Source organism: Lissotriton vulgaris, chromosome 11, assembly GCF_964263255.1.
Source record: "Lissotriton vulgaris chromosome 11, aLisVul1.2, whole genome shotgun sequence".
Taxonomy (NCBI): Eukaryota; Metazoa; Chordata; class Amphibia; order Caudata; family Salamandridae; genus Lissotriton; species Lissotriton vulgaris.
Window position 1 is genome coordinate 240,449,731 of NC_141699.1, and position 22,643 is coordinate 240,472,373.

The window sequence follows — 22,643 nt, forward strand, 5'->3', positions numbered from 1 at the left end:
CAACCCCTGTCTATTTAGTAGGCAACAATGGCACCGGGCACTCCTACCTTCATCGACCCACTCGCGCCGGTCCATATGAAACCGCATGGCGTGAATGCCTTCGCTATTTACTTCCCCCCTAGCCTTTCTCCAAAAGCTAGAAACAACTTCAAACATAATTTAATCAGACAACACCCAGAAACGCTATTTGTGGACACTTACCACTGCACCTCCAAAAGGCAGGTAAAGATGGATCTGATATTCCACACGGACAGACCAGAGATCTGGTACACCACATTAAGAAAGCAACTTCACATATCCAAAACCACAACCACCTCACATAGCTGTAAACTGAAGACCTCGCTCCCCAACCAGGCTACTAGAAAAAGGAATACATTTGTGACCATTTACTCAAATGGCACAGTTTTGATACAAGCTAACAATAAGCACTTAGAGGCCTTCGACTACTTCTTCCCTGAACTTCGTTCCGCCCTGCTTCACTCTCCCCGACCTGCTCCTCCCCAACCTCTTTTCCCGGCCAACAAACCTCATCAGGCAAAGCAAAGGCCTACTCCCACTCCCCTGATGAGACCCTTCAGCCGCCCCCTAGAAGCTCCTCCCACTCTTCCACCCCCTTGAATCGTGACCTTAATTCTTCCGAGGTAGATCAGGTCCCTCCACCCCCACAAACTCATCCTCGTCATCACCACTCCTCCATCCCATGGGCTAGACCTACTGACCTCTCTACCACGCCTGTAGATTCACCAAGGCAGAGCCCTTGATTAGATGCTCCACCGAATGTCGCTAGCAGAGACAGCTGGGAAGACCAACGTAGCATTCGGCCTCAAATCAAAGCCCCCGCATTTAGGGTACAGATCCCTCCTAGTAAGGAGACTGAGACCCAGTCACAGACCCAGTCACAAAGACCTTCCAGAACTAAAGCAGCAATGTCTGATAAGGAGGACATAGACATCACTGTAATGGACTCCTGCAAGTATAGCTCCTTTGAATGTCTCCCTGTCCACATCAAAACGAAGGATAACATCCCATTAGTTGGTCACCCGCATCACGGGCCCTCATGCGCCCACATGATCCAGCAGCAGAATCCTACCAGGAGAGATGCTGAGATCCCATTTCAGCCTCCCATAAGAATCAAAGCCCCCGCATCTAGGGTACAGATCCCTCCTAGTAAGGAGACTGAGATCCAGTCACAAAGACCTTCCAGAACTAAAGCAGCAATATCTGATGAAGAGGCTTCGGACCTAGGCTCCACCTATGTCTCTCCTCTCTCTGCTTCCCTGAATTCCAATATTCAAGTGATCACAGGCTTCAGAAGAGTCCACCCCCCTGCAAAAAGCTCAAGACCTCCACCCTCCCGTTGCTCAATTCCAAGGGCCCCATTAGGAGAGTATGCGAGCAATAGGAAATTATCCACTAACTACATACTCATTAACTGTAGTTCAGCTATCAAGCATGCAACGGAATTAGCAGAATCCATCCTCTCTCAAGATTTAGATATTGTGTTCATCACAGAGATGTGGCTGAATGAGATTTCCCCTTCCTGTTTTGATATCCTGGTACCCACGGGTTTCTCCATCATCAACAAAGATAGGAAAGACCAAGCAGGTGGAGGCATGGCCATCATCGATAAGGAGGACATAGACATCACTGTAATGGACTCCTGCAAGTATAGCTCCGTTGAATGTCTGTCAACATCAAAACGAAGGATAACAGCCCCTTAGTTGGTCAACTGCTCTATCACCCACCAGGTAACACCCCCACATTTGGGGAACACTTATCCGACCTGATTTCCCACTGCACTTTCAAAGACACTAACTACCTAATCCTGGGTGATTTCAACTTTCGCTGGAACAAAGCCAACAACACACTAACTGAATCTCTCAATAATCTCCTCTGCGACAATAACCTGTCCCAACACTGCTCGGAAGAAACTCACAACAAAGGAGCGACCTTGGATGCCATTATTGCCCATCGGGACGTAATCACGATTGACAACATTCTTCCAGTGGACTGGTCGGATCACCACATGATCTTATTCCACATCAACAAAAAAGCTCTATCCCTGCCTCCTGTCAAGACCCCCCCAAATGGTCCAGAAACCTCACCCAGACCCCCATGGACATCATGGCAGAAAGGCTAAAGTTGCTCCTATCCAGCGACAAGGATCTCTCCACAAATGATCTCACCTCGCTATACAAGATGAATATGGTATCCCTGCTGGACCAACTAGCACCACTGAAACTTTAAAAAAACGAGCCATCCCGTCCCAATCCTGGTTCGACTCTGACATCAACAACGAAAGGGGACAACTAAGAGCCTCAGAAAGAAGCTAGAGGAGCATGCCCACTACCCCCACCGCGATCCACTCAGGTCTATTAGGAAGAAATACAACAGTCATATCAAGAACAAAAAATCTGTATAATTCCGCTCTGCACTCTATTGCGCAAAAAACAGGATCTCTTCAAGATCATCAGACATCAAACCTCCAGACCTGATACGTCCCTGGGACAAGCTTCCAAAAAACGGTGCGACAACTTTGCCACCTTCTTCTATTACAAGATCTCTATGATCGAGCACTCACTAGACATCAACTGCTCCTCCCTTCTCCTTAGCAGTCCAGCGGGGGTGCTCACTGCGCTCCCAATCCCCAAACCAAATCCTGGTCACTCTTCCAACCCATTCCAGAGGAAGATATAGTCAAACTTATCTCCACCTCTAAACCCTCATCTCACACCGTAGACCCTCTCCCAGCTCAACTCACCAAAATATCGAAACTCTCCCTTGCTCCACTCTGGTGCAGGATTATAAACAGCTCCATAAAAACCGGAATCATTCCAGATTGTCTGAAAGTGGGTCAAGTCACCCCACTGCTGAAAAAACCAGGCCTGGACATAAATGACCTAAACAACTTCAGACCCATCTCCAACCTTCCTCATCTTTCTAAAATCTTGGAAAGATGCGTACTCTAACAATTATCTCAACACCTGGACAATACCAACCTCCTCAACTCCCATCAGTCGGGTTTCAGGAAAGGATGCAGCACTGAAACCACAATCCTCAACATAATTGATGATATTCACAAAGCTTGAAGAGGTTAAGCAACGCTTGAAGAGGTATGTTCCTGGGAGACCTCGGCGTTCAGGAAAAATCTCCGATCTGATTCAACCCAGGTTCAAACTAAAACCAGAGGAGGCAGGGCCCTGTCTGTGCTTCTTCCGCAACTGTGGAATGAGCTCCAGGCCATTCTGAAGGAAGAATCACAGCTACTACCCTTTAGAAAAAAACTGAAAACCCATCTATTTAGAAAGGCATTGATTCCAGTTTAGGCGGTGGATCAGCTGAGGGTTTTTTGGGCACCAGTGTGTTATGTTCTTCTGTTAAGCGCTTAGAGACCGGCGGTGATAGGCGCTATATAAATAAACTATAACATAACATAACATAACAAATCACTGGACTCAGACCAATGCTGCCTCCTTATTTTCCTAGACCTATCGGTAGCATTCAACAAAGTTGACCACAAACTTCTACTCAAAGCTCTCGAAGAAAGGACTTGTTTAAACGAGGTAGTCCTTAAATGGTTCTCCTCATTCCTACTCAACCGCTCCCAGAAAATCAAAATCAGATGCTTCGAATCAGACCTGCAACCAGTCTTGAGGGGAGTCCCCCAAGGATTAGTGCTCTCCCCCCTACTCTTTAACATTTACATGGAACCCCTTGTCGCCTTACTCAGAAAAGCTAACATCCCTTTTCACCTATATGCTGATGACACCCAAATCTACCTGGAAATCTCCTCTACCAAAGACTCAATAAAACACTAAGAGAAGCGCAACGTTGGCTATCAAGCAACCATTTAAAACTGAACCCGGACAAAACCGAACTACTCCTCATCTCGAACAAAGAAGAGAAACCTCAAGTGGTTGAGTGGCTAAAGGAAATCAATGCGCTCAACAGGAACCTCTCCCTGGCTGATTCTGTTAACTCATTAGGCCTCACGCTAGACTCAAAACTGGACATGACCAAACACATTAAGATTTCGGCTAAGAGCTCCTTCCTTAACCTGAAGTTACTAAACAAAATAAAACCTTTCATTCCATTCAAAGATCTCAAACAAGCCACTCAAGCATTGGTGCTGTCAAGACTGGACTATGGAAACGCAGTCCTCTCTGGAATAGCGAAAACACACCTTGCTCCGCCAAAAACAACCCTCAATATGGCTGCCAGAATGGTCACTGGATTAAAGAAATTTGACCACATCTCTCTTGCCCTCAAAGAACTCAAGTGGCTACCCATAAAAATGCGGGCGAACTTCAGAACGGTCTCCCTTACCCACAAAGCCCTCCACACAGGCAAACCCCAATATCTGGCATCCAAACTCAAAAAAGCAGGTCAGAACAGGAACCTTAGAAGCTCCCATACCTTACTTCTTATCCCGCTAAAACGACAAAAACAAAAAACATCGGCCAGATCCTTCGCCGGCAATGCGCCCAAAATATGGAACTCTATCCCCCCATATCAGAACTATTCCCTCCTTCGCTAAATTCAAAAGTCAGCTCAAAATCCTTTTCCTCGATCGATCTCCAGCGATCAGATAGGATCAATCGGAGTGCTGAAAATGACTCTTTACCTCTCCCGGTTGTGGGATAACAAGTCCTTGAAATGGACCCACTCAACATCTTCTTTACTACTACTCCCATCCGGACTGTCTCACTGTTTTGGTAATTGTTCTGCTCTCTTTTGCTCACTTTATTATAATATGTGATGCTCTTGTGTGTTTTGCTATGCAATTGTTGTGAGGCGCTCCAATACCTTCCGGTCAGGCTAGCGCTATACAAAACTTCGTAAGTAAAAAAATAAAAAATAAATATGAGTTACTATCTATATGAATAAATAAAGTGGTGTTTGTTTAAGTGAGTAGCTCAGTAAATATAAGATGGTTCAATTGTTTGCATAAGTGAGTAGGATGTCTGCATAAAGGAATAGGAGATGTGCTGGTGTGTAATGTTGATATAGGTGTATAAGTATATTTAATAGTGTTCTATTGATCTTTGTTAGCATGTGTGAGTGAATCTATATGTAAGTGTTTAGATGTGTGTAGATGTAGGAATTACTGAGTGGGTTTTTTAGAAACTTGTGCTGGTGTGTCAATCGTTTCAAATATGGTACTTCATAGTGTTGAAATGGTTATGCTACTGTGTGATGAGGTGTATTAGTTTGTCACATGGATGATATCATCAGTGATGTCATGAGTGATGTCACTGACCATGTCATGAATGATGTAATATGTGACATCATCAGCAGTGGATTTCGGGCGCGCGAGTTATAGTTAGTACAACTAACTATAACGGGGGAATTTCAATGGTTTTGTATGAGTGAAATGTCCAGCTAAATATAACATGTGTGAAACCTATGGTTTTTTCAGTGAATGTCTAAGGTTTTTTAAATGCCCACTCAACATCTTTTAAATGCTAATTCCTAACTATAATGTGCCTAAAAACTATGGTTTTTTTCAGTGAATTTCTAAGGTTTTGTAAATGCGAATCTTTAAATGTATTAATTATTATATTTAATTCTTTTTATACTAATTTCCTACTTTTTTTATAATAATTAATTTTAGTTATTTTATTTTTTAAATTACATTACATATTTTTAATGTAAAATAATAAAAAACAAAATGCAAAAATGATTCAAAATTTTTTTTTCTTCAATATATTAAAATGAAATTCTACATATATTTTTGCATTTTTTGTTGTGGTAAACGTACGGTACGCGTACAGTGCTCGCACCATCTTTTGTATCTGTAATCGTACTGTAGGTGTACCCGCGCATACCTTACGAATATGTTTTGATGTTCCGCGTCGCATCGGAGTTTCCGCGTGACGTCACATGTGTTTGTACGGCGCACCGCACACGTACTCCGCGAAAGTTTCTTAATGTTTAAAAAGATATATCTATGTATTTAATGTAAATATTAAGGCAAGACATTATCTGAAATAATCATGGAAATTGATTTTTTATACTTTTAATAAGCGTAAACATTACTTTGAAATCGTGGGGTACGTCGTAGTACACGCATCGTAAGTGTACCGTACGCGCACGCCATGTGACTTCAAAATAAGAGATTTGATTGGTTCATAATACTTCCTATTCCAACTGTTAAAATACCCCACCCATTTAATCATTCTTTTTTGACTTTTACTAAAGAACCATCTCTTTTCTGAAGCTCCTGTGTTTTAGAAGAGAACTTTAATATGGCTGCACTTCAGGAAGAAGATACTTCTGAACAATCTTCAGAAGAGGAATTTCTGGCTGAGGATGCACAGCCAAAAAGGAAAGAAGCTTTAATCTGGAAATTGTTCACATTTCCAGAGGGAGAAAAGACGGTGAATGCTGCCAAGGCCACCTGCAAGGTGTGTGGGACCACACTATCTAGAGGAGATCCAACCAAAAAATATTAATTTGGAACGGCCAGCATGGTTCGATACGTGAAGACCCTTCATCCTCGCAATTATGCAAGAGCTTCATGTAATAGGCCGTGGGACGACCCTCAACCAGCTGTTGCCAGCACTTCAACAGCACCATCCACAGCACCATCCAGTCCACATCTGGACATCCGTCCCGATTTTTGAGACTTGATAATTCTTTGTAAATTTTGCAAAGAGACATTGTTCTATGGGGAACAATCAATTGATTTGATTTGCAGGCGCAAACAGGAACACTGTTGCTCCTGCCGCAATTTTTTTTTCTTTACTTGTTCCCGTTGGAGACTTTTTTGTTTGCACAGTTCCTTTTTTCCGTTTAAAAAAAAAAAGAAAATTAAAAAAAACTGTTCAAAATATACAAAACAAATTCAAAACTACCCGAAAAGAGAAAAAAAAGTTATTTTAGGAACTAACTTCACTGGTCAAAAAAAAGAGCTACATTAGTATAATAGTGTGTAAAAGTTTTTTTGAATGAATGTGTAGTGCTTAAATGAATGAAAGAATACATTAGTAGTGTATGATGAATGTGAAAGTGCAGAACTATAAGGAAGTGCTACAGCATAAGGTGTTTACTTTCAGTACACTGTAGTACTTCCGAAGCATTTGAATGTAACATATGTACATAATGATTTTACAAGTCTATGCTTTCCTTTGCACTGCTGGTGAAACTGCCTGGTTGAATTTGTAAGTGTTAGGGGCAGATTTACAACCCCCATGCGCCTCTTTTACGCTGCCGTTGCGTCACTTTTGTGACGCAGTGACGGCGCAAAAGATGCCGCATGGTGCGGGGTATTTACAAAGTGACGCATCTGGGAGATGCGTCACGTTGTAAAGGCCTGCGCCAGAAGAAGGCGTTCCAGCACAGGGGGGGGGGTGCGTTCAGGCGCAGGAACGCCTCCTAAAAGTGGCTGAGTGAAATCTACAAAATTACACTCAGTCACTTTTGGGCCCATGCTGCTTGAAGCAGGCGTAATAATTGACACAGCATTGTGAGTATAGGGCCCCCAGAGCATTGCTGGAGCTTCATGGCGCTTGTGACACAACTCCAGCAATGCGCCGCCTTTACGGCACAGATGCGTCACGCATCTGTGCCGTTTTTGCACCATGATGCGCCGCAATGTAAATGCCAATACTGATAAGAATTTCAACAGTTAAATTCAAAGGTGCAAGGATATCAAAACCGCGCAACCTTAAGCTCATTAGTAGCCTTTTATTTATAATTATTCATAATTTTTCAATAGACATATATATACAGGGAATATATTCATAAAAAAATTGTCTATACAAATATTTACAAACACCATGAAATGAATACATTCAACGCATAACAATTTTCAATCACTCGCCATCCCATTTCATAACACACTAACACATTCAATCCATCCGCAGTCAAACCATCCACATACATAAGACACAACAAAGTCCTTTTGGGTCAATAAAAAAGGTTTTTTTTCTTTTGAAAACAAGGCCCTTACACCTACCAAACTGTTAATTTTGCATGCTAAATAACGTAGAATGTTTTGCTGATTGAAAATCATGATTCTATGCATTTAGCTGAATAGGCAAAAATTAACACTCTAACTCATTTTGCAAATACATAAGCAATTTGCTGCACTATTTGCACCAACATTACATCCAAAAAGTGACACAATGCAACCACAAAGAGGCACAAGGTGCTTGTAAATGTGCCCCAGAGTGTTTGCAGCAGTGTATATATACTGACTAGGGAATTGTAGATTTGAAACGCAAGTCTGATTCTAGACAGGCAACACTATAAATTACTCTTGAAGGGCTAATATGATTCCAGAAATATAAATACTGCATTTTACTGTTTAACCATGAGTAATTTTGCAAATACAAATGCAAAAAGTAGTTTCTAATTCTATGAAAACTTGAAAAAAGGATAGATGTTTAAGCCCTTATGTGTCTGCAAACACAAAACATACAAAAATGCTTCAGTCAGAATAAAATCAGTGTGATTCTAGACAAAAAATATTAGACCTTGCATTTCATCAAAACACATTTACTAGTCTAGAAATGGTAAAGTGACTAAACACAATCTATATATATGACTGCTGCATTTTACTATACAATCCTGTTTCATTTTGCAAATACATAAGCAATTTACTGAATTATTGGTGCCAACATTACGTCAAAAAAGTGACACAATACAACCACAAAGAGGCACAAGGGGCTTGTAAATCTGCCCCAGAGCGCATGCAGCAGTGTATATATGCTTACTGGGAAATTGTAGATTTGAAACATAAGTCTAAATCTAGACAAGCAACACTATAAATTACTCTTGAAGTGCTAATATGACTGCACACATTCCAGAAATATAAATACTGCATTTTACTGTACAACCATGAGACATTTTGAAAATACAAAAGCAATAACTAGTTTCTAATTCTATCACAATTTGAAAAAAGGATAGATTTTTAAGCACTTATGTGTCTGCAAACACAAAACATGCAAAAATGATTCACTCAGAATAATTCCTAAATGCACACAGACTCACAGTGTGATTGTAGACAATAAATATTAGACCTTGCATTTTATCAAAACTCATTTACTAGTCTAGAAACGGTAACGTGACTAAACTCATTCTATATATATATGACTGCTGCATTTTTCTATACAATCCTGATTCATTTTGCAAATACATAAGCAATTTACTGCATTATTGGTGCCAACATTACATCAAAACAGTGACACAATAGAACATCAAAGAGGCACAAGGGGCTTGTAAATCTGCCCCAGAGTGTATACAGCAGTTTAGATATACTGACTGGGAAATTGTAGATTCGAAACACAAGTCTGATTCTAGACAAGCAACACTATTAATTACTCTTGAAGAGCTAATATGACCGCACACATTCCAGAAATAAAAATACTGCATTTTACTGTACAACCATGAGTCATTTTGCAAATACACAAACAATAACTAGTTTATAATTCTATCAAAACTTCAAAAAAGGGTAGATATTTAACATAACATAAACATAACATAACATGTGTATTTGTAAAGTTCACGTTCAGCACTACGGGTATCTTGGCGCTAAATACCCAACTCAATGGTACTCATTTTATCGACCTCAGTTGGATGAAAGGCTGAGTGGACCCGCTGGGATTTGACCTGTGACCATGAGGTCGAATACAGACCCCTGCAGTAGATGCATTAGTCCACTGAGCCACCAGACTTGGCGTAAGCACTTATGTGTCTGCAAACACAAAACATACAAAAATGCTTCACTCAGAATAATTCCTAAATGCTCACAGACGCACCAAAAATATTAGACCTTGCATTTTACCAAAGCACATTTTCTAATCTAGAAACGGTAAAGTGACTGCACACATTCCATGTATATAACTACTACATTTCAGTGCACAACCCTTACTCATTTTGCAAATACATAAGCAACTTGCTGCATTATTTGTGCCAAAATTGCACAAAAAAAGTGACGCAATGGCAGCACAAAGACGCGCAAGAGGCTTGCAAATCCGCCCCAGAGAGTTTGCAGTAGTGTAGTATACTGACTGGAAAATTGTAGATTTGAAACACAAGTCTAATTCTAAACATGCAACACTATTAACTACTCTAGAACTTAAAAAGTGACTGCACACATTCTTCATTTTTTAGTGCTGCACTTTACAGCACAACGCTGACTCACCAAACACATTAACTTGCCAAATGGTTTTATCACAATGGTTATCCAAATGCAGACAAACTCAGAATGTGATTCTACACACTTTAGAAGGATAAACACATTACTCTTACTAAAAACAAAATGCACCACATACATTCCCTTACAGGTTATCAACTCACCTTTCAAATTGATGTGTAGATTAAAAGGATTGCCAGTCACACAGCAGATATTCTTATACAGAATATCTCTACTTCAGTGTTCTTAGCAAAACCAGAAAATGGCACACTTTCCCCCTCAATTTACACATATATACATATTAATAACAAATAAAATTGCTTCCCACATTAATTCAAAACCAAACACACATTTCTATTGGTTGAACATTGGAACCCTTTCCAACTGACAAAGCTTTGAACCCTACCCCCAATTTGTTTTGTGCTGTTACCATACTAACAGATCATGCAAAACTCAACTGACCACAGAGGTCAAAAGTTCAGCACACTGAAAAACACTCCTCCTCAACAAGTTTAGACTCTGCATAGGTATTTACTTATAAGTACCAATAAAAAGAAAGGCTCTTGTTAGAACCAACCAACATCTAAACACATAAGCTTGATAGGTATCTGAAACATATATTTTTTTTCTTTCTAAAGGGACGACTTAGCCCCTATCACTAATTTGTGTTATTCCCGGGGACCCCATCCCCCGGGGCTCATATAAAACATTGGGGACCGTGGGGGGAGCCCCAATTCCCCTACGGTCCCAGCCGGCTCCCAGCGTCCTTCGGGAGCCGGCATTACTTTTCTACATAGGGAGCCGCTAACATGCTGCTCCCCATGTAGCAAAGCAATCGGCTTTGGTTTTTGGAAGAGACAGCAGGTTAACCTGCTCTCTCTTCCAAAAAACCAAAACAGTGTCCCTACCTTAGCAAACTACAGTGTCCCGGGGGTAGGCACCCTGGGACACTGAAGGAGCCGGCCCTGGGGGATGGCACTCCCCAGCTTCACGCAGGGAGTAGCCACCCCAAATCCCTAATACGCAGTATTCCCTTTGGTGAGTTCCTCTGGGCTCGGAGGAACTGCAGTAAAGATGAGGACTTCATTCTTGAAGTGGAATGTATGAAAGAGCGCTTCAAGGAACGTGGGTATCATCCACAAGTAGTTGAAGAAGCCTTTGTGAAGGCAAGTAAAATCAGCCGTGAAACTTTATTGGTCCCCAAAGAAAGTGAGAAGAGTGAGGTGCAGGAGGTAGTCAGGTTTGTTTCAACATACCATGCAAAATCCTGTCAGGTACAGAGTAGCCTAAAGAAACATTGGAATGTATTGAAAACTGAATCCACATTAATTGATGTGGTGGGCTGCAATCCCAGCATTACATATCGGAAAGCAGACTCTCTAAAAGACAAACTGAGCAAAAGTGAAATTAACACCAAGCAGAGAAAGACAACTGATGTACAGGGCTTTTTTACATGCATGACATGCAAGGCATGTACATTTAGCAACAATGTTAAAACAGTCTATTACCCAATAGAAGAGAGAGAAAAAACTATCAAACAACATTTGACCTGCCTCTCTGATCATGTGGTGTATATTCTTGTCTGCCCATGTTCCAAGAAATACGTAGGGAGTACAATGTTCCCTGCAAAAAAACGTATTCTGGAACACATGCGGGCAATTGAGAATAAAGACCAAAATTCACCGGTAGCCCGACATTTTGAAGAACTACATCGAAGTAACCGCAATCTTTTAAAGTTTTTTGTGATTGACAAGATAACACCCATGAAAAGAGGGGGAGACAGAATACGAAGGTTGCGGCAACTCGAAAGCAAATACATTCTTGACTTAGACACCCGAATTCCGGGTGGGCTGAATTCTGAAGAGGAATTAAAATGGCATCTGGGAGAGTAAATTACCACTTGGTGTAAATAAGATTTTAAACTTTGCAGAAATGTATAGCTGTTTTCTGAGTCTCCTGTTAGTGTTTCTTCTGTTTTTAACATCACTTTATTATTATTGATCACCGTATAATTTGGTTAATGTCTGTGTTTTGCACTTTACAGTTCAAATCATTAAGGCCATGTCAGTTCTAGCAAGTACTAAGACTTATTGATTTTATTCTGTCTTTTCACACAGGTAATATCTGTTGAAGAAGAATGAATGTGCAAGAAAAGTTGTATTCCCACTTGGGACTAAAGAATTGTTAACTTACAAGGACATTGTTACTATTGTTTGTGATCCATTGCGGAGATTATGCCACTGGGACTTTACACTACATAATAATTATTGGTTTTGATTGGCTAGGTAATTTATGCCACGGAGCGCAATGCTATAGAATATCCTCAATGTGCTTTTCGTTAGACGTTTATTTTCTGTAGCATATTCAACAATGATGTAATACATGCCAAAGGTCTTGATGTGCTATCGGGATACCGTTCCAATATAACCGCTTTGTTTATGATTTGAACTCCAGTCCTTTGTTTATGTTCACATGAGGAAGTGGTATGTGAAACTTTATTTATTAGTTTGGTTTGAGAACACAATTCACCCGTGACCAAGGCAGGCAATCGCTGAAACGCATTGGGTTGGTTCCATGCACTGTTTGTCATGCTGGAAATAAATTGAACAATAATGAACTACTATCAAATGGTTTGATGGAGTCGTGATCATCGCTGGATCAGAGTGCATTTACGCTGCGTTTGGGGCATTTGGTGAAATGGAATGTATTTGGCAGGGAACCCTCTGACCCTGCATTGCACCGCAGTCTATGTGTCCCGGTCCCATTGGAGGAAGTGAAACGGATATAGATATATATATATATATATATATTCCTCCAACCAGTCACCGTGCAACAAACGCCTTATGCACGTTACCCAGTACGCAGACAACGATTTACAAAGTCCAAAGCCAGTCTTCAAGTTGTTCTTTTCTTATTTTATTTTTTCAAGCATAAAGTGCAGGGGTGCAAAAAAACGCCGAACAGACGCGTTTCGGGCGTGAACGCCCTTGCTCACTGTTAGCGGTAAGATGGACTGAATCACATTTAAATGGTACTGTGCAGATTCAGACAGCGCGCCAAATGCATTTCATTAACATAGCAGAAGGACTCAGATCTTAATTGAACTCAGTACATCAGCATGTATGGGGGCCATGTTTAACTTGTCAAGAAATTCACGAACACATTGGAAACAAACATAAGTTATATGCAAGTAAAAATACAGATTAACATGTTAGTGGTACAATCCTATTTAACAATAAAATAGTGCATAAATGATCCTTTGTTTTTATCTATCCACATTATAAAGTGCAAATGCATATCTTAAATATTTCCTTGTAGTGCAAATTTTGCTTATGTAAAATAAAGTGTAAAAGTGCGATGTTATGCGTTCTGTGCAAATACGCAGTTTGACATATGCCTTCATACTATCTGTGCAAATACGCAATGTTGACGGATATAATCATAATGGATCAAAAGCAAAAAGTATTGCCAAATTGGAAAATGATGCACTTTAAAAAAAAAAATTCCCATAGTAACCATATGTGTTTAAACAGAACTTGCTGGGATAAATCCCTAATACTAACAGTTTACATGATTTTACTTCTGTAATGGTGCACGCGCGCCCATCCTAAGAGTTTATAGAATTGCCAAATCACTCTGCATTGTACTTATTTACATAAATGTAACAGTCCATTGTTACTAATGAAACAAACAAATTATAATAACGGTGAAGGAGTGAATAAGTGTCTAAAACCAATAATACTAGTCAACTTGGGTAGTGAAGGAATAACCAAAAATAAATCAAAATTAACCAGAAATTAGTCTTTCTACAAATTTTCAAACGTTAATGTTAAAAACTCATTACAAGATGTTGAATCACATCTTAATTTGCCTTAAAGCATGACAAGGTGGCTTGGACATGTGTTGAGCAAAGACAGGGCCGTTGTCAAGACCCATGTTTTCCTGAATTATTATACGATGCTCTGATTGCTGGTAAGGCATGGAAGATGACTGAATACCTGTATGTCAGGACTTGATTATTAATGCCCTAAATGAAGTTCTGGGAGAGATTAAAGGAAATTGCTCAGATCCTCCCCCATGTTCAAACCTCCAGGGATTTTACTGTTTAGTCGAACAATGTACATTGACTCTAACTGTCTTAATTTCTTTTCATAATCGCCACCCTTCTTGGAAGTTCTTACGGCATCCATCACAAAGTATTTGAGGTTGGACAAATTTCTATTGTGATGCTGATCAAAGTGCCGAGCCACCGGGTAGCTCTGATCACAATTCACTATGGCCCTAAGATGTTGAAGGATGCGTTGGTGCACCGGAAGTTTGGTGCTTCCAACTTATCTCAAGTTGCAGGTGCAAGTTAATACATATACCGCTAGTTCTGTTCTGCATGTATAGTGGGCCTTGATAGTGATAGGTTTAGAGTCAAAGGGGGTCAGGTAAGATCTGGTGTTGATACCAAAATTGCATGCAGGGCATGAAATACACCTGAAGAAACCCTTACGGGGTGACAACCAGTCATCATTTTTTGGTGTCTCCGGAGAGCTTGAGACCAATTCATTGCGCATGCTAAATGCCCTTCTGTAGGTCACTATGGGCTTGTTCGGTAAAATGTCTTTTAATACAGGGTCAGTTAGGATCACAGGCCACTGACTTCTCACCAGACTGGAAATTCGGCGTGCTTGGCGGCTATACCCTGTGATAAGTCTAATGACATTGCTGTTCTCTTTCAGATTGGTCAAGTGGGAATCAGGTGTCATGGGCTTCCAACAGATTATGTCGATCTAAGTTGTTAGCTCTGATTATTGCTTTGTTTAAGGCACTAATTTCGTAGCATCTGGCTTCTAACCTTTTCTTGGCTTCATTTTGGTGGTAGTCCCGAAGTTCCACCGTACTACAGGTCCTATGAATTCCCCGTAGGGGATTGCCCTGATAGTATGCTTGGGGTGGAAACTTTGTGCATGCAGGATGGTGTTACCTGCCGTGCTTTTTCTGAAAAGGCTTGTAGTAAGTGTGTCATTTACTACTTCTACCAACACATCAAAGAAGCTAATCTTATTTCTGCTGATTTCAGCAGTAAATACCAGGTTAGAGTCATTTGTATTGATAGTTTCCACAAATTGCTGTGCCTCCTCCATGTTACCTCTCCAAATGATAAATATATCATCAATATATCTCATATATTTCACAATGTTGTTATTCCAAGCTTCCGAGTGCTTCACCCTGAGGACATGTTCCTCCCACCAGCCCACGTGGAGTCCCGCGTAACTGGGGGAGAAACATGCCCCCATGGCAACACCCCTTAGCTGCTAGTAGACCTTGTTGTCAAACAAAAAAACATTATTGTTAAGACAATGTTCCACCATAGTTGTTAACATGGAATTGTGCTTGTATAGTTCCACCGGTCTTTTGCCCAAATAGAACTTTACAGCCTTCAGGCCATCTGCATGTGAAATACTAGTATAGAGACTAGCAATGTCCATAGTCATGAGTAAATAGTCAGCTGACCATACACAGTGATTAATGTTCCTTAAAAATTCAGTTGTATCTTTGATGTAAGCAGGAAGAGTGGTGACAAAATCCTGCAAGTGATGGTCTATATATCTGGAGGTGTTCTCAAACAGGCTGTTGATGGCTGAGACTATCGGTCTGCCTGGAACTGGAGTCATTCCTTTATGAACTTTGGGGATGAAATAGATGTTGGGCAACACTGGATGGTCCTTGTTGAGGAATTTCATCTCATCCCTAGACAGGAGACCTTCTCGCTTCCACCCATTCAGTTCTTTTTGGTATGCTTGTTGGATGGATTTTGCAGTCTTGAAGTCTATTTGGGCATAACAAACTGTGTCATTTAAATGTCTATAGGCTTCTTCCATATATTGTTTCTTATCCCAAAGTACAATATTACCACCCTTGTCAGATTGTTTGACGATTACTGCTTGATTGGTCTTAAGCTTTTTCATCAAATCATTATAGGGTCTCATCTTGATGTTTGTGGAACTTTGTTGTTTTCTGACCCGGGTTTGTAATTTCTTTAAGCCGTTGGTTAAAAGCTCCGCATACATGTCTATTGAGTCTTTGGGCATTAATGGGATAAACGTAGATGGTAATTTGAAAGAGCTAGCCACATTTTGCCCGATGTCAATATCTTCGTCTTGGGCAATGTCTTGGGTATTGGTAGCGGATGCGTCATCATTGCGCAATGAATGCATCGTTTTCATCAGAATCATATCTTTTGCCTGCAACCCACTCCTTTTTGCAGTAGAGGCCATAGTAATGGATTTCTTTGTTGTTGCTGGGTCCCCTTTGATGGCGCAATATTTGCGCAATTTCATTTTTCTAATGTTTTTAAACACATCCACTCTGGTATTGCCATAGTTGAAATTGCTCTCCGGGCAGTCGGAGAGTCCCAAAGTCAGCAGTTGTTTTTCAGCTTGGTCGAGTTCAACACTGGTAAGATTGATGATAGTGTTGTCATTTATTGTTTTTTGTTCCCCTAATTCTTCTTTTTCTGTTGTCGTCCTCGTCCTCTAGGCGCATTTTCTGCGTTCTCGCCGCCTTGCATTCCTGCGTTGTTTGTTTGCGCGTTTCTGGAGCGTAGAGTACTTTTCCGTTGTACTCTCATAAATTCCAGTTCTTCCCTCAAAGTCAGTTGGCCCATATCCCCTTCCTCTGCACCTGGGGCTCCACCATCAGAGTCTTCACTACTTGGGACCAAACTCTCGTTGGAGATTGAGGCGATAGAATCACATAATCCCGCTGATGTGGATTGGGCTTGCGGTGGGGCTGGTACTTGTTTGGGAAACTTGTTCCCAGAATCCCGTTGTTTTCGTAGATGGTCATATTTCCGTGCGAATGTGCACATTTGCACCAATTTATAATCTTGCTCATCCCGGGAAAATTTATACACTTTTCTAGTTTTGATTGTACCCTCATGTTTGCTTAGACGATCTTTAATGTCTTTGCGTGTTTGCTCAATTAGTACGTTATCTTTCGAAAATTGTTCTTTGGCAAGCTCCTCATTTATTCGGGTTATTTCGATGAGGTCTTTGTCACGATCAATTTTTGCATACTTGACTAAAAGGCATAGCAATCTCATGGACGCTTCCAAATTGCTTTCGGCCCAGTCTTTGAGAAGTAGAGGGTTCGGGTTTTCAAAACTGGGTACTAGCATAATTCTTAGGCCTCGTGGGACCCTGCCCACTTCGTGGTATTTTTACAACGAACGGATTTCCCACCACTTAGTTAATTTGCTCCTCATGTGCTTTTCCAGCTCTTTAAGTAATTTCTTAACATCGCTGTCTTTATCCACTGTGATGTTCTTATTTTTGTTCGCATCGCCACTTTGTCTTACTGTCGGCAAATTTAAAAACAGCTGGTCGAACGCCTCCTCCCGTTCCCGCTCTTCCGACATTTTGACCCCTATTTGTTATGCACACTCGATATATACAGTTCAAGGGAACGGCACAATAGCATATGCCTCTCCTTACCGCTGGCTTGTAGGACACCTCTCCAACCTGTTCAGGGTTACACAACGTCTTTTTCCGACAATCCTGGGTTCCTCGCTGGTTAGCTCCATCCTATATATACACACACACAGCAATTTGCGAATACACAAAAGCAACAAGTAGTCTTAGAGTCACAGGCAATGTTGTAGCACATTGATACTGACCAGAATAAGCATGACTTTTCTTCATATAAATCTGAAATTAATGCAACTCAATCTCACCTCTCTCACTGGCTTACCTATCCTCAGTGCTAGTTTGACAGTACCAATGCAAAAACAAAGCACAGACCAGTAGAGCACTCAAACAGTCTCTGAATTTGGAGATAATCTGTGAGAAAAGATATGCCCAAAATGGCTGCACATTTTAGTAATACACGCCAGGTGGTTTTCGTCGCCGGAATCAGCCCAGAGCTGCATACATTGTGACATGTGGGCCATTGACTCGTGTGGTCCACTGACGTAATATGAATGCTGATGTGATGCTGTTCCTACAAACTGGTGTAGGCCATTGCGAAATATCACTTCAGAGCAAATAAACACAATGGGCACAGATGCAAATTAACATCGAGAGTTCAGCAGCAAGACGAGTTAGCTAAAATGTCATCATAGAGCCAGGACTCACAATATCAATTTGATTGCAACTTGATTGCAATTCTAGAACATGCAACTGTGCTTAGTGCGAATCAGCAGCTGTGAAGTTGCAAACAGCTTGTGCCGCGCAAGGTACAGTAAACATTTTAATAACAAGTAATAAAACTACAACACCACCGCATAAGTTTGTACAAGATAGGTAGCTGTTTGGTTAATTTCCTCAGATAGCCTGCACCTGGAAGCATTGCTAGTAGGATAATTGTTAAAATAACAATTCTGACATACCCACTGTCCAGTAAAAGGGTGTGTGGCCCAGGTTGGTTGTTATCCACTCAAAAGTAGTATTAAGCAGAGGTTGAGGGTGAAAGATGCTGGCTATGGACAAAGACTGGGCTTGTTGACTAAAGTAATCATGATTCATATTTATTTTACATCCCTGACCAATAGCAACTAGCAGTAGTTTTTCTTAGCATGATGTAATGAGCATTCTTTAAAGTCTTCTTTAAAATGCAATCTTCCCATACGTGAGTAAGAATTGAAAAGGAAAAACCTCACTGCAGATCCCAAAAACTTTTAACATTCGCTGTTACACAAGCAAAGGGCTGTTACCTGGGCCATACCGGTGGTTTAGAGGCCATGGCACACCTTCAGAAGATTTGGTTTGCTTCTTCTTTTATAAGTTTTGTCTATAGTAGCAAACGTTAACTTAAACGTCACCCACTACTACACAGTGCACACCATTTGTTGTTCTTGTCGCCCTCTACTTGACTGTTTTGGACCCCCTTAAAATTAGAGGATGTTAGTGTTTGCTGTCTCATCAAAGTTTTCAAAGTCAAAGAAGGGATCATGTCCAGTGAGGGTACATCCCTCCTCTTTACTCATATGATATTAGTTGATGGATCTCAGTGTGGCACATCTCAAGCAGTAGCATGGGCATTCTTCGTGGAGATTACTCAAGCAAAGGGACTGGTCTGGGTGACAGGCATAAGGAGGATTCAAGATAAAGATAAAGCAGAGCCAGACACCAATGAGACGAAACCCTGCAATTCATGGATCCAGCAATCAGACCAAGCAACACTCAAAAGCAAAATGTTCCATAAGGATTCGGCTTGGGCAAAGGATGAAATGCTAAGGAGAGCTCAAATGTCACAACAAAGGCCTCAGATGAGAAAAAAGGATGCAAAGACTGGGATGAATCCAAGGTGGACATCAGGGTGTGATAAGGAGCCACACAACCTCAAATGCACAAGCCACCACTACAGGCACACTCTCCTTGTGTAGATCAGCCACTTCCCCTAACCTCAGAAGTGACAAGCCTGGAATGTCATAACAAGCTGTATAAGTCTTTAGAGACTATGATGGTGGAATGTCAGTCTTTAATTGAGATTACAAAGAAGAAGCAGCAGTCAAATATTACAACACAGATGACCACAGGCACTATCAAGTTAGGGCAGGTATGGGACAGCACAGAGATACAAACCACAAATTCACAAGCTTCTATACAAAACAACTAATTCCTAGGTCCTTCACCAGCCTGTGCAGGTTTGAACAGTTACCCACTCACCACCCCACAGCCAGCTATCACACTTCACACCTCTGACCCCAACACTGTGGCATTCAATCAATCTCATATTTCAGTCTCTGTTACGGTCACACTTACCATAGCAGGCATATTGATCCCACAGTTTGCGGCAGTGGAGCTAGACCTGGCCTGAGTATCATCACGAGTAACCTGCCACAGGGTCAGATTGCCATTGATACCCCATCAAGTGCCACACTTTTGACCTCACCGATACCTTCAGCTGTAAAGGAAGGTATATGGAAGCACAAGTTCATTGACATAATCATACTTCTGATGCATGGCAAGGATGGCTATGACACCAGATACATGGGCAGAAAGAAGGATGAGAAAAAATGTAGGTGTCAGACTTGCCTGAAAAAAATATTTTAGTATGTTCTTTTTCTAATTAACAATTATCCTGGGTATATATTGGAGAAAGGGCCAGCCCCATTCCAATAATCCAGAGAAGTAATGTGAGAAATTGGATTAGTATTTAGGGTGGACACATGCCCACCTTGAGGAATAATCACAAATCTTGTCAGGGTGAATCATTAAAGTCATGAAATTAACCTCAACTCAATCACTTGTTAGATATGGGATAGGGGATACAGGATTAACTTAGTGCAATTTATACAGTATTTATAAATGACCAAAACAGTAAAAATGTCAAAATGTTCAACAAAAACAAATGGAAGCTTAATTAAAAAATAGCGTATAATATTATAAGCAAAATGACAGCAAAACAGCATACAATCCATTAGGAAGAAGAAGAGATATGAAATGTTAAAGATTTATGTGTAGCACCAAAAAGCACAATGTTCCAATGATAGTGTATGAAAGATGTACACTGGGACCTAAGCGAGATCCGTGGATGACCACAATCGAGCACTGGTTGGAGAAATGGATTGGCCCCAGTGAAAGTACAAAAGTCAGAAAGTTCAATAAAGTTTCTGAGTCCCAATGTAAAAATTGAACTTTGTCACTTTTTGAAAAGAAAACCTCAGTGAGTGGGATCCAGCATAAATTTTAGCTGCTGCCATGAACGTGAAGGCTGGATACCTGAAGCAGGTTGGTCCTGCTGGACCTCTGGAACTTTTTTCATTGAAAGCTCTCAATATAGATTGTTTTTTTCAGAGGTGCTGATAGGCTTGATCAGGATGAATCTGACATTCAATCCAAAATGTGGAATTGCTGTTTCCTGTATGTCCCTTGTAGATCTGGAGGAACAGTTTTTCCAATTTCCAAACTTTTGTTTGGTGCCCAAAACACCACAGGTGTACACTTGTAAGGCCCAAAGCAAAACATACTTTATAACTATTCTTTGTAATTATGTTATGTTTAAAGAACTGTTTTCTCATTTTCCCAATTTAGTCTTTTGAAATTATGTAATGAAATAGGCAACCTGCCTTTTAGCTATTACTCTCAATTCAATACACCAACCTCGTAAATTGAATATGATGCACCATAAATTAAGCAGTCTACAAAGTTTGTAGGCAGATGTGAAGCATAATTTATGAACTTGTAATGTTTATAAGTTGTCATATGAATCTGAAGATCATGATATTTACAGAAGTACCCCCAATGGAAACACCCAGTACTTTGTCACAGTGGTATCTTTGTGATTATAAAATAGCGTCTCCATAGTGAGGTACCATTGGAAAGTTCGGAGCACGTGTGAGAAAATGCCCCTTTATGTGTCGATTTTGCTGGTATTTAGACTTTTAAACTGATGCACTGTGGTCCAGTACTCAGTGTATGTGCTCTGACCCCGCAAACATAAAGAAATTGGCTAGTCGCTTATTGAATTAAGATGGCGCCAGCGCTGATGAACTGCCTGAACCAGGAAGCTCCCCAATGCACCAAATTCCAGCAGGCATCTGAAACAATCCAAAGCAGATTGCAACCACTGCCCGCATACCCCAGAAGCCCAACCTCGGGAAAATTAGAGGAGACACAATGAGATCAAGTCACAAGCCGAGGCGGGAGCCCCTGAAATCGGGCGGCTGTTTTCAAAATGGCGCCTGCAGGTAACTAACTGCCTGAACCAGGAAACTTCCCAATGCACCCCGGACTCCAAATGCCACAGAAAGAAGAATAAAGAAAAAAAAGGTTCTGAGTCGCATCCTGAGTGCCCCACGCCCGCAACAATTGGGTGAGTCATGAAATGCCTTCTTGAGTAGGATTTGCTGTGCCTACATCTCCGAAGAGCCACATAGTAATATTTAAAAAAGGACTAATTGAACCCCGGCAGCGGCCATCTTGGCATGGGCATTAACCAAATTCCCTCCCAATCCACTCAGTTGATAGAGATCCAACTACTCTCACCATACTCTAGGATGGCACATTATCAATCCCTACTGAAAATGTTTTTCAAATTTTCTATGGCCATACTGTTGAGCAACTCTTAAGAGAGGCAAGGCATCATCTGTCCTACCACAGATCAATCCTAAGAGAGGCAAGGAAAAATCTATTCCAAGAACGCCAATCAACTCTTCCACTCCCCCAGGTCCAACAACAATGGTGCCATGGTGCCAGATAGTGCCCCCTCACCCCGCCCACACCAGAAGTAAGGAAGGCCACCCTGTGATTTAACCTCTAACCTCATCCTCATCTGAAGTCACTGCAGGCTGCTTTCCGAGTGCTCCCCTCCTTTGTCCCCAGTCATCTGGCACTTCTCTTCATTATATCTTGTAGGAATCGCCGAGCCTACTCCCTCCCTAATCGATCTCCACATGGCTCCATCCCCGACACTTACCTCTCCAGACAATGCAGTGCGCAACAAGGCACAGGCTACCCCCTCATTAAGAAAGATGCCAACCAACCAGAATCCTCACCAGACCACCCCATGA

General features: G+C 41.2%; 1 pseudogene; it reads left to right on the forward strand.

Moving 5' to 3' along the window:
* Positions 1–4,294: 4,294 nt before the first annotated feature.
* Positions 4,295–12,272, forward strand: LOC147679569 (uncharacterized; annotated as a pseudogene).
* The last annotated feature ends 10,371 nt before the right edge of the window (positions 12,273–22,643 follow it).